The 18,989-nt window shown below is 39.3% G+C and overlaps 1 long non-coding RNA gene across 2 annotated transcripts in view; it reads right to left on the reverse strand.

Moving 5' to 3' along the window:
• Positions 1-18,989, reverse strand: part of LOC119143804 — a 147,259-nt gene that overhangs the window by 125,016 nt on the left and 3,254 nt on the right. The window contains exons 3-4 of one of the 2 annotated variants that reach the window (XR_005102832.1): positions 7,968-8,061; positions 1,573-1,781 (exon numbers count right to left, since the gene is read on the reverse strand). This is a non-coding gene — a long non-coding RNA (uncharacterized LOC119143804). Of the gene's footprint in view, positions 1-1,572; positions 1,782-5,535; positions 7,299-7,967; positions 8,062-18,989 lie in introns of those variants that run through there. The other variant, XR_005102831.1, reaches the window with a different exon arrangement.

Here is an 18,989-nt window from a genome sequence, read left to right on the forward strand (position 1 = left end):
CTTCACTGAGTCTTAGATTTCCAAATGCAGTAAATTCAGAGCTTTTAAGCACCTGCCTGCTAAGTTGTATGCACCTGTACTGAAAATGATGATCCACCATGAAATATTTTCTAGCAGGCAGGAATTGGACCCAAATACTTGGTAGCCCAACTAATGGGTAAAGCCATGCACAAGCTCATTTCAAATGCATATAAATAAATAACGCAAATCAAAATGCAAGCAGAACAACATGCTTGGGCACTGAAAGTATGCTTTGAACCCTTGGTAGAATAAAAATATGTTCCTATTCAGCTGCTACCATTTCCTGCTTCTGAAAAGAATTCCTCCATCTGTTAATGGACTACGTAATGTAAGCATCCCAGGACCTGGAGCCCATTTGAAAGCAGACTGGCCAGACAGCAGTCAAAAAAAGTTGTATCTGAGGTGCTTACTAAAAAAAGTGGCAAATTAGTGGTAAGTGTCCCAAAAAAAAGAAGAGAGAGAACGACCTATCAATCCCACTCCTGCTGATTGATGCAGACATATTCAATTTAACAGAGGGTATGAACTCAGGTGTAGAGACAGTCCGTTAATAACACCAACAGCAATAACATAGGAAAAACTATTTAAAGGTATATAATCTGTTAAACAAATATCTTTATGAATACCCAAGTAAAATGTATTCTTTAATACAACGTACTTCCTTTTAACTGAACCATATTCACTGTTTATGCTGTGCTAGCCACAATTATTCTTGCAGAGTGGTAATTCATCTGACAGAGAAAGTACTTTGGAAGAGTTTACAGATTAAAATTATTTGTTACTAGTGAACTTCATGTCAGTTGCCCACAGTATTTCCACCTGCACTTGGAGATTCAGTATGCCAGTCTTTAAATTAAATGCAACATAGTTGAAATGAGAAGGAGAGGGAAAGAAAACCAACCCAAGATAAAAAGAATTAATGACTACTCCTTCTCCCAAGCTTAGTTCTGTTTCACACTTTTCGTGCATGAAAAGTTCCTAGGAGAATTTTATGGTTTATGGCAAAAAAACCCCAAACCCAAACCACTTTCAACTACATGCAAGACTAGGTGCTTAAGAAAAGATTTTTTTGCAAACATTAGCAGCTTCTTGGTTGTGAAAGCCCACTTTCAGGACAGAAGACAACTGGAGGACAGCCAGCATAATCCAAAGCGAATTCACAAAAAAATGCACACATGCACAAAAAAACCCAACTAAAATTATGTCTCACAGCCTAAAAGAGGTAAATACACATAAATGTGATAGAGACTTTAAACAAAATAAAGATCCAAATTCTGTCCCAAGATGGAAAGGCAACTAGTTATATGTAACAGAGACTACTAACCAATGCATTTTTCTTGCTGCAGGGCAAAGATAATACACTGAAAGCCTGTTACCATTAGCAAAAATGCTGATCTTTAGTTAGTAATCAGGTTAAAAAGCTGCTCCTTTGAAAGCTTTCATTTAATGTCATACAGATGTGACATGTCTATACATGTAGACATTATGTTGCACTGCAGAAGCTAGTTTTGCTCTGGGATTCCTAATGGCTAACCCTTTGGGTCTTTTTACCTTAAGAACTAGGTAGCTTTGGCCTGTTTCTCTTGAGCCTCTTCAGTGTGGGCCATCGGTGAGTGGGCTGCATTTACTTACTTCAGAATTTCTTGCATGCTGATGGTGATGCCAAGTAAGCAAAGAATCTAGCAGCTGCTCAGGGAGACAAGGCTTCGGAGGCAAGAAGTCCTGAATGAATACTGAATCCAGGCAGACAGTCTCTCAACCTAGAAGAACATCCAGAAGGATTGTTTGCCAAGCAATGCCAAACTTTTCAACAAACTTCTAAGACTTAAGTGTTTACAAAGAAAAACGTTTGCAGGTTTTATTAACAAATGCTTATAGAGATACTCCAACCACTTATAAAGGGAAAGAGCAGTTCCATTTACTGAATTTGCAAATTTAAACAGGATGTTTTTGTGTGCAAAAAGTTAGATGTGCAACGAAACTGCCATACAATGCGAAAGCACTGGTATGTGGGGTGAAGGGGAAATAATAACTCTGCTTATCAAATAATGAATAAGCTGTTTAAAATGAAAAATCTGCCATGGATATACTCTCTTAATCTGTATTTTGAACAACAGCCAAATTCAGACTTGATACTGAAACAGGATCAGAATTGTTTCAGATCTGCCAGGGCCAAGCTCTTCAACTGTCATTACTAGATTTTGCATTAGATGATAAAATTAATGACTTTTTTTCTTAACCTTTCTGCTCTTTTAATCTGACTCAAAATCAGATCCATAAGACATATCTCTTTTAGTTCTGGTTCAATCTTAAATTTAAATCTCTGTGTATAGTTTAGAATCCAAACCATGCTGAATTTTAAAGAACCAAAACTTGTACAGAATTCTTTGATTCTGTCCCACTAGTCTCATAAAGCAAAAGGCGCTTAGCATTTTAAAACCCCTTACTTCTTATTCCAGCTTAAAGTAGGTTGTGCTTAATAAAAAGAAAGCAAAGACAACTTCTGCACAAAGTTTGTTAGTTATGGTACCTATGCCACATTTTATTATGAAGTATTTTTTAATGAAATTTTAAATCTCTAAGAAGTTTCAGCAGCTGTACTTTTGAACATTTAATCTGACTGCCATTGTTTACACAAAACCATCTTTGTCATATTTTCTTTTTGTGAGCAGGACTGGAATAAAAACCAGGGAAGGAAAATGATTAGTGGTAGATGTTCCTGCTACTGTTGCTTAGGGGCTGTCCCTGTCACATTTGAATAAGCCTTCTAAAACTTCACGATTGCTTTTTTGTAGCAAAGGAAGTGATCAAATTAACCACAGACCATTTGTTTCTCCTGTCATTAACTTACTTCATTTCCTACTGATGTCTAAATATACTGTAGGGTGGGCTTTGGTTTTTTTGTTGGTTTTTTTCTTTTTTACTTGTTAGAGATTGTCTGCATGTCCAAGTAGGTATTCTACCATTGCAATTATAAATGCAAAGGCATAATTTTTTGTCCTAAATTATCTCTTATTTCAGATACCCAACTTAAAATGTCTCAGCAACACAGGTAACTCCGGACTCTATCAGACATTTTGGGGGAACCAAGGCAGACAACCAAAAAGTGAAGCAGCAAAATAAACAGATTGTGTTTGAAAAAAACAAGCTGAAATAGTAGGTACTTGTAAGAGGATGTTAAAAATCAATAGTGAACTATTTTGGAAAGTAAAAGCGTAACATTACAACAGAAGCTCAGTCAACAGCAAAACTGCCTGTGACACAAGAGGAAAGAAAACTAATTTAAATAAACCACACTGCTGTCCTTCAGAAAAGCAGCTTGTGCAAGAGTCTCCACTGCATTTAAGAAACATCGTGACCTTTGATCTTCTTCAGTCCAGTTCCTGTTGATGTAGCTTATGACTTGGTTACTTACCAGTTCAGAGAAAAAGAGAAGTCCCTTTATAATTCTTTACTGTCTACCCAAATTTTGTGCTCAAGCACAGAAGAACAGAACAGAGTACTTTTCTGGCTGTTTGCCCTGTTTTCAGAATAGATGGGTTGGAAGAGGACAGTAAGAGGCAGTTTGATTTCACTTCTGCTGCCTGTTCAAATTAAGTGAAACAATGCAGAGGTTGAGAACAGCAGTAAAGGTTACAGTTGAAATGAGAGGCAAATTACTACTACCAGGCAGCAGGAAGGAAACAAAGAGGAATTCTGACTCACAGGTGTGTCTGAGTCAGTGTTTCTTGTGACGACAGCTGGGAGAGGTGGTAAAATTACACATTTCCCTTTGCTTGGCCTATAACTTCAAAACAGCCAGTTGTGAACAGACATTACATGCATTACAATGTCTCTCCCCAAGCTGTAGCGGGAAAACCTGGAAGCAACAGGACTGCATTCCAGATATGTGTAGGAGAAAAGAACAACCAACATCCTTCCTCCAAATGCTATATTTACTATTTAAAATTCAGTGGAAGGAAAACTTGATGTTAATATTACTTATTAACAACAACCCATGGCTATAGTTTCTGGCTGTATACAGACCCTATAACATTTTCACTGCCTTTGCATCTCAGATGACTTCCCAGTTACTGCCTCACAACCAAGGTTGTTCTTGATTTCTAACTTTCAATCACAAGAGCACGTGTACCTCTTTCAGAGATAACTACCACATGCATTGCAGCGTCAGCTCTCTCTAAAGGAACCACCTATAAATTTGGGAGGCTTGTTGAACTGAGTCATTTCCATTTCTGGTATGCACTACTTATAGTTCAGCCTTATTTTCTGGCTGTAACTGAAAGCCAAATTCTAAATATTACTGCGAGGGATTCTTGTAGTCTTTTGGAGATGACAGGATTGCAAAAACTACACCTTCCTCTCATAAGCTGGAGACAAAAAGGTTCTCCTAGAACAATAAAAGCCAAGTGATTACAACCCTTATAACCCCACTTCCTACACACACAGAGTTGTTTGCATTACAATAGAGATGCTCTGCATTTTAATTTTTCAGAAGGATCTGACTATTAAGGAACACTTTCTTGTTACTAATAACCTCCACTTAGCTCAAATTTGATCTACAACTATTATACATATAAATATTCGAAAGCTTTTATGGCTTCTTCTAAAGCCTCACATTAGAGGGAAGACAAGTTTTGAACCATTCATTACAAAGGATTTCTGCCATCAAAGGGGCACGTCTTGAATATCAGATTCTGTCAGGTCATTTGGGATCCACCTTTGATTGACAATTAGGCAAGGACACTCAATGTATAGTGACTGTCTTTGAGCTTCCCCTTTTCCTCCATAAGATAAAGTACCTGACAGTCTAAGTATTGTCATGCACTCTTCCACTTAGGGAACTGCCTCTTAAAAGTTATTTGAGCTGTTTCCTAAAGAGAAAGCCAATTTTTTCTGTTTGGCTTGGTTTTTTTAATTACCAATTGCTTACTGCACGCTTTTTTTTTTTTTTTTTTTTTTTTTTTGTTGAAGGACAGTCACATGAACACACAGGAAATATATCTGGAGCAAAGAGAAAAGATCTGCTCCTGGAACTGGGCCTGATGCCAAAACAAAGCATCAGAACTTGAACTGAGGACCTGAGAACAAAGCAGGAGCAGAGATGTCCAGCAGCACTAGTATTACATCCTCACCCTATAAGGAACAGCATTTTATTCTTAGAAGTAATGCTACTTCCATACTAAGGAATGATAGTTAACCAGAATACTCAAAACCACTTTTGACCTGCTGTATGTCATACAGTCTGACCGAAAAAAGATTTCAGAGCCACGTGAACCATCTGACTACATACCGTAAGACATTAAATAAGGATACCATAAAAATCATACTGAAACGACAGCAGAAAAGAACCCCATGGACAAGAAAGCAGCGAATGCTGATGAACTGAGCTTTACCAGTTACTATTAGTGATTTATTACAAAACAGCTGCATTAGGACATACAAACACACATACACGCTCCATTGCTAGCTGTCTGTTAGTAGTTGGAAAGAGACTTTCAGTTCTACTTGCCTGCTTGGCATTTAGCACCATTCTCCACCCACACAGCCTACTCAAAATGGCACCCACACTGGAAATTTTATGCTCTTCAACTTCTATTTTCCATCTGTATCAAATTCCACAACATTCCAGCTGCAATTCCAGAAGTCAGCTAAGTTGTTGTCTTCATGCCTGCTCTGCTGTTCACACTCATTCTCCTTTCTCTTGCTCTCCTGTTAAGCATATCCCCATGTGGGTTAAAAGTTAAAACAGATTGCATCCAATATGCAATATTTGAAGGGAGGGAAAAAAAAAAAGAAAAAAGAAAAAAGGAGAGCAAAAACAAACGAAAAACTAAATGTTGACTAGCATTCAGATTTTACTGAAGTTAAGATTTCATAAAGGTAAGTGTCCCAAAGCATTTAAAATGTTTACAGCTCTGGAACAGGTACTGCAGAATTCCTCTAATTTGGCAATGTGCTTTATCCTTATCTACAGGTGTCATAAAAAAAGATAATTAAAATCAAAGGTAGCAGTTCAGTTTGGGATGCATATGGCTCTCTCAGGATCACCTTCTGTTCTATACCTGCATCAACTGGAGAGGACAAAGCTGCTAAACAACAAAACCGAGCACCTCGCTCATTCCCCACCGTGTGCCTACATTTGGTGCTGACTCCCACAGGGATAACATCTCCCACAGAAGCCTTCCAGGGGCATGCAGTTGAAAACACACCCATGCAGTTACCAGTCCAGGGGCTGCTTCCCTCTGCACAGAAGTCAGCCACCCACACCTGTCTCTTACAGAGCAGCAGCGCTGGGGATACTTAGCCTCTTGCCAGCCCAGAGTGAAGGGAGAACAGGCTCTCTTGGAAGTGAACTTGTCCCAGCTACGCGAACAGAAGGTGCTGGTCTTTTTCAAAAGCATAGGAACAGAAACACAGCAAACTAGCAATAGGACAGCATGTATACAGGCTTCCTACATTTAGGTTATCACCTATGGTTTGTTCAAAGATCCATCCCCTGTAAAATAAACAGACGAATTCTGAAGTGAGCAGAGAAGCTTTGTTCCTGGAAACACTGAACTCATGCTTCATGCTGGTGAAAGACTGCAGACAGTTTTAGAGGAACAGTTCCATGGAACACTTCTCAATGGACAAGGCTGTGCTGGCCCTGGAGGAAGACACAACGCAGAACTGCATACACAAACGTGAGAGCCCTTTTTTGTCACTTTTTCAAAAAGTCATATGGTTATTACCAAACGGTCCAATGATGGCAGCAAGTAAGAATACACAAGACAAGCACCGCGGCTCAGGCAACCTATTTACAAGCTCTTTCAGTCATGCAGCCAGGAAATGGAGGAAGACCTGTTTGAAAGCAGCTTAGAAACAGCAAGGCTGTACTACCCATTTCTATTAATAACCATGTGTTAATATGGTTACACAATATGAATTTCAACAGGCCTTGCCTGCGACATGAAGGTGATTAGTTTCTAACTTCATTTTCTGGACTCCAACAGACAATTTGCTCTGACAGTTCACATTCATGTTTATGGCATTTCTTTCCAATGCCTAAACACCTAGTAAACAGTCTCATAGCCCAGAAAGAAAGCAGTACATCCAGTCTCACACAATAGCAAGGAACCATCTCATCACAGTCCACTGTGACCATGCTCTATTATCCATTCCAGGAGCCTTCTGTGATTCCAGATACTTCTGTATGATGCAACACCTCAGCTTCGAGCATTCAATCGTATGAAAGTATCTTCCACAAAGGTGAAATAGGCCTTTCAGTGCCTCTGAAGCTGAAACATTTGCATTGGCGTTAGGAAGTAATGAATAGAAGTATATGCCCACTGAAGAGGGCCATGTATTTTGAAAACTCTGACTATGCAAAAAAGGAAAGCAGTAAGCATTGGGCATTGAGAAGGTTCCCAGGACAGTACAGTAAAAATCTTTTGCAGATTAATTTCCATCTCAGTTGCCCTGAACAGCTGGTTGTCCAATACCAAACTGATCTGAAATAACTAGAGATGGCAAGTTTTTGCACAGTGAAGTTCTCACACCATGGCTGACCACCACTGCTTGCCAGTCCACTACTACCATGCATTCCAGCAGCTACAAGCCCGCAGTAGTGCTATACCCAAAAAGATGGCCCAGATGAATGCTCTGTAGAAAAGTGAGCTCAGTTCTCCTGTTTATTCTTATTTTCCATTAGACATACTGTTATGGAATCCAAAGCTCTGTGAAGACAGAGACAAGCCCACCCACAGAAACGCCCTTAGTCATAGTCAAGTCTTTTCCTTCCCAGTCAAGAATATCAGCGCAGTATCCCCTACCTATTCAGCAGGTGTATCATTTCATGATCTAGTTCAGTGAACAGAGAGCTCAGCACTCCTGCCTGTGAATGACATGGGAGATAAGGGAGACTAGGCAGCAAGATGAGAGAAAGAGAGTAGAAGTAAAAATATTACCCAGAATATTTCTCCGGGGAACATCAGTAGGAACTCAGCAGGGCCCATTTCAACTCTCTCATCTGTTCTTGGGGGTGAAATTTCTTTTTGTCACCTTTGAAAAATAAGGAATAATAGAAGATCAATGCGGTACATAACTTACTTCATCTTTTTGTTTTTCCAAGCTTCCCAATTACCAATATGTAAGCTTAAGGGAAGAGAGTTCAGGAATCTGTGTGGGCAGTAGGAGCTAAGATTACAACCGAACTACTGTATTTGGTTTTTGGGGATACACACAATGTCACTATCACACTGTAAGCAAAGGCCTCGGGGGAGCCAAGAAGAAAAGGGCATAGAAGAAAACAAAACAGTGACAGGAACAAAGGGCAGACCTTCCTTCTATGCCTTTTCCAATACTTTAAAGTGGATTTAGAATTTTATTGAAGATCTCTTCTAAATAGTTTAATTCTTTACGGTTGGGTCTAACAGATAAACAGTAAGAACATCCATTATTTTAAAAAAAACTTCTCTTTGATAGGCAACTATTTTCCACTTGTCCCTTGGACAGTCATGTAAAACAGGTTTACTAAAACAATGAGCAAGACAAAATAAGAAAGCTGGTGAGAATTCAACCGAGACCTAAGATCTTTGTTAACCATGAAGTTTAAAAGCATATGGAAAAATTAAATGCCCCTTTGACTGAACAACGTGTTTTCTGATCTGTGTAAAAATTAGGCATGATCCTGAAATCAGTCATTATGGAGATGACTGGGCAAATACAGGAATAAAGCACCCTCAGGATACAAGTAAATCTCCTCACCTTAAAAACAAAATATAAAACTCTGCTCAGTGATGATTTCCATTCTTATATGATTTGATTATTTGCAAAACAGGTTTACTCACCTCTTAGCACTTCAAAAAGTTTCAATGATTTGATGTTAAGTCTGATAAGTAAGGCTTTTTAAAAATGTAATTCTAATGGTGAAATCGTAGACTTGAGTTCTCCCAGTCATCATGCCAGTATAATATAGAGCAAGGACAGAATGTAGGGCACTGCCACTATGATTTTTTTATAAATACACAGCTTTCATGTCATGGTTCAAATAATTTTCTCTTTACTGTAACTTATCACACTACTAGTCATCATTGGCCTAGACTTTTTCCCAATTAATTTCTTTCATCCCCGCCCCCCCCCTTCACCCTTTCGCAATAACTGTGACTGTCATGGCTATTTAAAAAGACCATTTCTTTCCGTCACACCAGCTGTACATGGAGAAGATGAAACTGACTCATTTGGCTGTATTCGGTACATTTTAACTCGGAGAAAACACTCAAATAAATTGAGCCAGTTTTATTTTTAGGCAGCCCCCAGTGTTCACTTTAAAAAAAAAAAATCCCTTTGAGAGTTACAATCAAGCAGTCAAGATTTCAAGTTGCATTTAAGCAAATTCATCTATGGAAAAACTCTGAAACCAAACATACCCACTTTCCTCAGGATAAAGTTCTGCCTGTATAACTAAGCTATAACTAAGCTTTCAGAAGTTGCCTAAGTTTGTTTTTCTAGTCCTTACACACATATACACATACACACACATACATATAGACAGACAAAGAGACCACAAACAATGGAGAAATTCTCGTAGAAGTCATGCACATTTTCCAAACATAAATTTTTACATTTATGTTGCTAACCACTCCTGAAAAGCCACTGTCAAAATCCAGCCTCATTTTAGCAAAGCCTTTGGACACAGATGAAGCTTAAGCATATACAAATACTTTAAAAATGAGAGAATGAATACAAGTACTAAAAGTGATTAAGCGCAACTGAAGACATAAATCCACAAAGCTGGTAAACTTTACAATTTAGAAGACAATCTGGAGAGCCACGTTTTACATTTTGGTTTAAACCAAGACAGTGCCACTGATGTCAGTTTACTCTAATTTTACATCTCTCCTGAAAAAGACTCAGTATATTTTAAAAATACCATACTAGTATTTCATTATAACACCACCATTTAAAAAAAAAAAAAAAAGTAAAGCTTTGAGAATATGTAAAACTGAGTACCTCAGACTACACAGTACTTAGATGCCTCATGCAATACAGTTAAACATTAGCCAAAGTAAGTGCCAATGCTTTTCCTGATGATTCTACAAGCCTGTCATTCTGAAACTAACATCAGCTGAGTGAAAATATATCTAATGTTACTCGTACTCCTATGAGCCTGTAGTAACTTCAATGAATAGTCCTGCATTCTTCTGCTGTTTCTTTGGGCTAATTTGACATTATTTCCAAGATAATAGTAAAATTCACTAAAATACAATAAAATTGCACAAGCCAGATCCAAACAAGGCTTCACATAATGGCTGCATTTGTAGTATGCTACTTCATAGACAAGCTGCAACCGCAGCAAATGCATTACATACTAAATTATTGCCACTGTTCTGATTAATTCTTATCCTACTCTTCCTTCACAAGCAGCTTATAAAGAGTATTTTAATATTTGAAATTCTGGCTGGAAGGCCCAATTAAAAAAATAATCTCATGGCATTTTTTTCTGTTCTACTTGGTCGATGAAGGAGTTACATTCAAATATTCACAAAGAATAGCAAACCTTCCAAGCTCAAAACTCACTTGCCAGGCATTGCCTCCAGTATTCAGTCAAGTTTCACTATTTCAGCAAACAAGCATCCTTTCAAAGTAAACTGTGACTTCTCTAATGCCAAAGAGATAAGCCAGTCAGACTGAAAATGCAGAAAGCTTGAGTGAGCTTCAGTGTACAGTATCTTGTAAAAGCAGCTGAACTATAAACTGACTGACAGATAAGCTATGCAATAATTGGGAACAGATCAAGTGCTATTTGCAAAAATAGTGAAGATGATCCCACATTTCTTTCTTATAAAAAGTAGTACTTTACTAAAGTAGCACATTAGTAAGTACAGTTTTAGCTGTGGTACCTATCAAGCCTTCTGGAAACTGGAAAACGTGGTAAACAAATGCATTTAATTTAACATATGGAGTCATCCACAACATTTTGCTTTCACACCATGGCTGCTATTGGCACAATGCTGAGCTGCAATAAACTGTTCACCTACACCATTACAAGGAACAGGTCCTTGGTATAAATACTACTCTGTCTGTTTGAAGACAGCTCTACTCATTTAGTCTGGCTGAGGAAGGGGCCCCTTAACTCCTCCAAAACGGTGAATACTTGGGAGTGCTTTGAATAAAATCCAAAAGGTGATGTTTGTATGATAATGTCAGTGAAACCAAACCATTTAAATAGTGCCACCAGCCTGTATTTTTAAGCAGATTTCAATCTCTGCTTACTGCTTAACAGCATCTTTGCTCTGACTGCTCTCTATGACTATTTTGACACCTCTGATTTCTTTCTTCCTCCTTCAGAGGTCATTGGTACAATTGCATGTGAAGATACTACAGCCTTCTGCTAGTTCTGCCTTTACACAGTAGCACTAGAGGACCTGAAATTGAACACATTTTCCGTGAGGGTGTTTATGTAATCATTGGTTTTCCTTGAAAAATTTTTAAAGGTTTTATTTGCTGCCCAGATTGTGTTAATTCAAGTACCCTCCCAGAATATCAGTTGTTTAGAATTCATGCATGATAAATTCTGCAAATTTTCCCTATCTATCCTAAGGAGATTTCTGAGCAGTTTATGTGCTCTATTTCTGCTTTTTGGCTCAACCAGCTAGACTCTTCATAGGCCTCACTGCTCAGTAATCATGTCTGATAGATTCAAAATCCAACTGGCATAATTTAGTCAAGTGGAAGGAAAAAATATAGAAAGCCCATGAGTCAAGGGGAGTAAGTTCACAAGAGAATATTTTCAGCCTTGGTCAAAGGAAAAAAAGAAAAGAAAAAAGAAAAAAAAAAGAAGAAAAAGGGGATGCATGTTATAATTTTTTTCCTTTACAAAGAGTTTCCCATTTTTAAAATATTTGAACTGGCAAGCACTCTGTCACACATACCCTGGTATCTACCATGCCCTGCTTTTGAAAAGTACAAATCTGCCTGGTTTCCACAAAAGTCACAACAACCTATAATCCCAGTGCCAGTAAGTTAAAATTGCTATGATCTTTAAGGTCTCTTCCAACCCACACTATTCTACGATTCTGCATGAGCAGGAGATATGGCAGATGTACAGGAACAGACACTCAGCTGAACTAATCCAAGGTGGACTTTCTTACGTCATGACACTGTACAAGGCTATGAAATTGGGTTGAAAAGCTTTGGGTGTAAGGTCTCACTGATTTTAAGAGTAGCAGAACGTGCTTTTATTCAGGGTGCACAAAGTGAATTACCCCTGCCATTGCACTGTTTCAGCCGACCACAGAGTTATGAAGGAAGGTAGTAAGAATTCCAATACACCTCCAGAAGTTGTGTTGAAATTGTACAATAAAGGGGCAAAATTACTATACTTAGCTTCCGTATGTCACCAAATGGAGAAAGCTCACCAAGAATATTATTTTTTCTATTCTAAAGTGTTCATCTCCTTCAGAAGCTGCCTTTAAAAATTCTCTTTTGGAAGACCTGAGCCAAGCTTCAATCAATCTTTCCAGCATATGGACTTCACCCTGGAAGCTATACAGTCTCTTCACCTGTATTAGACAGTGACACCAGACAGCTAAGAAACAAGTATATGGCACCCACCCAAACCGCATGGGGAGAGTCTTACTGAGGCTCTGTGCACACTGACCTGATCCCCCTAGCACTGTCTCACACATCAGCAGCACAACTGAGCCCTTCCTGACCATGTCACCATTTATCAGTTATAGCCTTGGATTAGACAGAACAATCCAATAGTGTACTGACAGAAGTCCAAACCCAGTGTATGTAGCACACAAGAATTGAGGAGTTAATGAACCCATTCTATTCCCCTTTAATCTGACAAAATTTAAGTATGCTGCACATGGAAAATAAATGGCCTGAGCCACGTATCTACAGCAAAAGTGTTGTGTTTGTTCCAAAACAACTTCAGAAAACCAGGAACAAGCAGATGAAAGTATCCGAGGTTTTCAGAATTAGCAAGCTATTCTGCATCTCAATGCACCTTCAAAAAGGGAAGCCTTCACATTCAGTTCAGAAATCACCAAATATCCTTTTTATATATAGCTTTTATAAGATCAGCCTGCTTTTTCAAGGATCCACAAATAGACATGTAAACATACCACTATTTGCTTTTCAAAATTCTGAATACATTGCCTATATGTAAAATAAAAACAGGGGGAAAAAATTCCAAGACATAGGACTTTCCTACTTCCTCCAGCCCCTCTTTGTAGGCTTGGACAAAGACACTGAACAGTAGAAACTCAGTTGCTGACACTCCTTTCTACCTGGCCAGAGTTAAGCACAACACACTCTCCAAGCTGCTAACACATAAGAATATTAACGATATTCTTATGAAAACCTGTAGCATTTAGACTATCCTTTCATAAAGAGAAAAGAGAAAAAGCAAGTCAAACTTCAAGATTAGGGACAATCTAGGATATACTATGAAGACTGTCTTTTATAAACATCTACATAGAAAAACCAAGAGAAAATTTCAGTTAATGTGACAGACTCTTTACTGAGTACCAACCATATATTGTACCTAGTTCCAAAATTATACAGCTATTCAGAGATACAAGGCTTTAATCATGAATACTTTATTCCTTAAAAAGTGAGCACTGGGGCACAGTCTGGCTAATTTGTGCAAGAGCAGGATAAAGCCTATGAGGAGCTGTCATTGACCACTGATGACTGCTGGCTAAGTAGAGAAATCGTCTCTAGATTATTTGTACCTCTTCACCCTGATGAAGGAAGAGTTTGAGAAGAACTGAACTACATAAGCTGACAATTTTGGTTACACCTATAGTGCTACACTATTTAAAGAAAAGTTGTAAAATACCAGATAATTAAAAAAACCCAAGAGTAACAGAAAAAGAGAGGAAAATCCTGGCACAACAGACCTGTAAAGCCAGTATAGCCAGTTTGGAATTTACCAGCAAGGGACTGGTAACTGAACAGAATAAAAACACTGGGAAATAGACCTGCAGGAAAACAAAACAAGACAAACCCAAACCAAAATAAACAAAAACCCCCCAAACACCAAAATCCCCCCCCAGATCACATTCTCAGTAATTAAAGCCACCTTTGTACTGTTTGATACAAGGGTGACAATGCTCTGCTGGACACTTTCTGACTCCCTAGACAATGAGGGCATCCATGTAGAACCATATACATTGAAAACTAGACAGGAATGTGACAGAAATCCAGCAAAAAAGGTTAATTCAAGCTTCACTTTATTAGTTCTACTTTGACCTCTTTATATTTCATTTGAAAAAACATACCTTAATGTGAAACTTAATGGAAACAAGTGTTATGGTCTCCCATACAACAGAATTAATAGAATAATTAAACCCCCCCCCATTCTGATGTATATTCACTGTTGTTCAAAATATGACTGCTTAATGCATTAAAATGAACATTTCAGAAAGGCAAAAATCACTTATTCCTCTCCCCAGAAGTCTGATTCATTATTTTTCATTTCCTTTAAATAAGAAGAAAAATAATCTTGTAACGAAGTAGAAAAATACAGTCACCAATTGCATTATGTAGAATGAGCAAGCAATGCAAAAATCTTGTAAACTCAGTCTGCAAATAACTGAATGCTCTGAAGCATTCAGCAAATAATTACAAGTAACAAATGCATTCAGCCTGCATTTGCAAATGACCCATGCAAAAAGTCCAAAATCGCTCAGCTCTATTAAAATAGTGACTTCCTTTACAAAACATATGGTTTACTTTCAGTTTGGAAAAAACCAAAAAAAAAAAAACCAAACTTACTTTAAATGAAGGTAAGCAAGTGGGATGGGGGGAATCCTCCAAGGTGTTTACTACACCCGTCAAAGACAAAAGGTTCCACTCTTTGCTCACAAACAAACTACTGGTAGAACTTGAAGCATACAGGAAACACAAGATACACCACAAATTCATAGTCAAGGAGTCAACAAGCAGATTATAGCACAAAAAGTTGTCTTCTTTTAGAAGGATGGACAGAACACTAGAAGCTACAATGAGTGGCACAAAAGAAGAAATATAAGCAAATAAATCATAATGTTTAAGTTACAATTTCCAAGCACTGCATGATTTCCCTGTTTAACTATAAGACACTATCTTACTAAACTGAAAACATTGTGGCTTGCTGTGGAAAAATCTATGTAACAGTGTCTCATTCAAATATTTCAATTAAAGCTGCTGCTAGTATCATTCAGATCTCCACTAATTGAGGTTATTTCAACTTGCCAAAGTACAAAGGAAGTCTTTCCTACGGTAAACCATGTTCAATAGACACAGGGTTGTTTCCTGTCAAAATACAACTACTACTGCAGAGAAAGCTGGCAATGGAAAGTCCCTAGGCATATTTTGCAACCACTTACCACAACTTGAAAAATCTTAGAAATTCTGGTGAAAGCAGACATATTTGAATGGAAAAGAAAGAAGGCTCCTAATTCTCAAGTCAAACAAGAAATCCCAGAAATATCCAGACAGGATATTAAATAGGATGTTGGAGATAAATATTGCTGCTATTGTTTTCTCAGATCCAGATTAGAAAGAACTAAGATCATGGCACTCAGCAGGAACAGGAAAAAAAAAAAAGAGAGAAAAAAAAAAAAAGATATTGACATTGATTACTTCTTTGCTATCGCACAGATGGAGTAAATTCAAGAGGTAGTGCTAAAATGACAGGACTTAGTTAAAGCCTTTGCACCTGCTCTGGCAGATGGATGCAATTAATAACAGAAAAGAAACAGAAGAACTCAAGTAAAATTGCTCCCTGAGGGTTAGGTTATTTTAAAATTAAGCTGACACGGTTTTTAAAAACAATATATGAAGGTGGAGATATGTTTTGAAGTGGACTGTCTAGTTTACAGCAAACGAACTCATTAGCAAGGTGCATAGACAAACAGGCCTGGCCTCACAATTAGCTTTCAGTCATTTTGCAAACAGATAATGTATTTTCTAATTGCTCATAGTCAAGCAAATTGTTCTACTATATTTTGCATGGGAAACAATATCATACTTCAGCTGATTTGCTCCTAGTGCAAATGAAAGAGTTGAAAATGTAAGCCGAAGAGCCTTAAGTCAGTGAAATTCTTGCCAAAGTACTTCCAATGTGCCTTTAAGGAGTTCACTCCTCAAGAAGCCAGTTGAAAGTAATTTAATTATTTGAGGTCCAACCAAAATTAACAAAGATGAAAGGCCCCATATTACAGTGTGTCTGTGCACACGTATGTGTACTTATATGCACATGCACACACCCCAGCTGTATCTGTATATGGTTACTACAGTCCTGATGACCTAGGCACACGGCAATCTGTGGTGTTAAATTATTAGGATACTCCCTAGCAGTTTCAGCCTGTGCCAGCTGGTGTTTTCCCAAGCAAATTCCAGGGAGGTTCAGGGTTGGAACAGGTCAGGATCACTCCCTGGATGCAGGTATTTTGGGAGCGGGGGTGTGAGGGGGTGGTGGCGGCGGTGCAATTTTACTAAGAATGGTGGTGACCAGCCCTGTCACGCCATGCTGCCTGGCCTCAGGGACCGACAACAGTGCCTGGGCTGGTTTATTTACAGGCATAGACAGAGCCAAACTTAGCTTGTCTTTCTAAACCAAAGACAAAAAGAGGATTTAAATCCTCAGCAGAGAGAATTAATGCAGCAGCACTCTTATTATCATCAGCTGTACTGCAACTGCCTGCTGAAGTAAGGAAGGATTTCTACAGTGCACAGAAACTTTAAAAAGTAGTCGTCCTTTTTATTTTTAAGTTGTTCAACAGCAAAGTGGGTTAAACTCTCACATTATTCCTATTTAATGTCTGAGAAGAGTATTTTTTTCACTTCTAGAAGCCAGTAACAAAATAAATAAAAATAATTAGGTTTGAGTACTTGATGACCATGAAAAATGTAATCATAGGATTTTATCCTCATTTAGGTTGGAAATGACCTTTGAGATCATCGGGTTCAACCGTTCACCCAGGACTGTCAAGCCCACCACTAAACCATGTCCCTGAGCACCGCATCTAGGTGTTTTTTAAACATCTCCAGGGGTGGTGATGTCACCACAACCCTGGGCCAATGCTTGACCACCCTTTCAGGGAAGAAAATTTTCCTAATATCCAACCTAAACCTCCCCTGGTGCAACTTGAGGCGCCTTCCTCTTGTCCTGTCACTTATCTGGGAGAAGAGACCGACGCCCCCCTCGCTACCACCCGCTGTCAGGCAGCTGTAGGGAGCAATCAGGTCCCCCCTGAGCCCCCTCCTCCCCATGCTGAGCACCCCCAGCCGCCCCCCCAGCCATGTGCCCCAGCCCCTTCCCCAGCCCCCTGCCCGGCTCTGGACACGCTCCAGCCCCCCTACGTCCCTCTGGGCCTGAGGGGCCCGAAACTGAACCCAGGGCTCGAGGTGCGGCCCCACCAGCGCCGAGCACAGGGGCACGGGCACTGCCCTGGCCCTGCCGGCCACACCGTTTCGGATCCGAGCCAGGGTGCTGTTGGCCTCCTGGGCCACCTGGGCACACTGGGGGCTCATGTCCAGCCGGCTGCTGACCAGCACCCCCGGGCCCTTTCCATGGGGCAGCTTTGAGCCGCTCTGCCCCCAGCCCGCAGCGCTGTGGGGCTGCTGTGACCCGTATGCAGAAACCAGAACTTTTTGTTGAACTTCACACAACTGGCTTTGGCCCATCGTCCAGCCTTTCCAAATCCCTCTGCAGAGCCTCCTGTCCTCAAGCAGATCAACGGTCCCCTCCAGCTTGGTGTCATCTGTGACCTTACTGAGGGTGCACTCAATCCCCACATCCAGATCATCAACAAAGATATTAAACACAGTGGCCGCAACACTGAGCCCTGGGGAACACCACTTGTGACCAGCCACCAGCTGTATTCAACTTGATTTACAACCACTCTTTGGGCTCTAAGTAAACAGAGAAACAATAGCTAGATTGTTTCTAGTAGCTGAATTAACTAGATAAAAATCCAACAACAAACAGCCACTGTTATCACCAATTTTTGATAAGTAATTATTCACTAAGGCAGGAAAAACTCCTATTAATGTACCAACTTAAATTATCAGTAAGAGAATTCTGAGTGCCACAGGTGATAGGTTTTGCTTTCTGCCTCAGAGTCTGTGATAATAAAACAGGTAAATATGTGGCAATCTACTTTAAAAGTTACCCACAATGGTGGCTTGCAGCTTGACAACCCTGAAAATCATAAATAAATGGCTTAATTTTTTTTTGTAGCTCTGAAGAGCCTAGGATCCTTGAGGGCACTGTGAAATCATAACATGAAAGGATTTTCCAGTTGCTCCACTTTAATATTCTTAAACAGCTATTACAGATGACTATATAATAACTGGATACTGGGGGGAGGGCGGTGTGCACTGTGGACATAGCACAGTGTACATTTCTAGAATGGGCTAATGAAAATGTATTTAAGCAAACAGTCCTGGAACAGAAAGTTATTTGTTGTTACAACAGTTACCTTGTATCTTTTTTTGTTTGTTTGGGTTGTGGTGCATTTGTGTTTTTTTGGTTTCGGTTTGGTGTTTTTACAGAACAGATGGATTGAGGGCACTAGAAGAACAGCGGGTTCCAGTGGCCCTTACAGCCTCAGCTCCCATGAAAAGAGGGACCAGCTGCTTTCTGCTGGAGCACTGCACACCCTGAGAAGAGCCTGATCTTGTCACAGCTCAGCCATTAAACCACTGCCTGACAGTGCACTGCAGAATGCTACACCCCTGGGAACAGCTGCCGTTTGATAAAATTGTATATATTTAGTCAAAACAAAGAGATTACTTTGAAAGTTTAAGGACACTGGGATAGCCAGAGTATTGTCTTACAATTAGCAAGAATTCACTTCACTTTCAACTTTTGAAATAGCCAACTTAAGCTACAAGCGTTGCTACGGTATCACTTAACTTGGCATACTGTATACTGTATTAACCTTTAAAAAAATTGATACCTTACATAAGGGCAATACCTTATCTTA

Source organism: Falco rusticolus, chromosome 2 (assembly GCF_015220075.1).
Source record: "Falco rusticolus isolate bFalRus1 chromosome 2, bFalRus1.pri, whole genome shotgun sequence".
NCBI classification, from domain to species: Eukaryota; Metazoa; Chordata; class Aves; order Falconiformes; family Falconidae; genus Falco; species Falco rusticolus.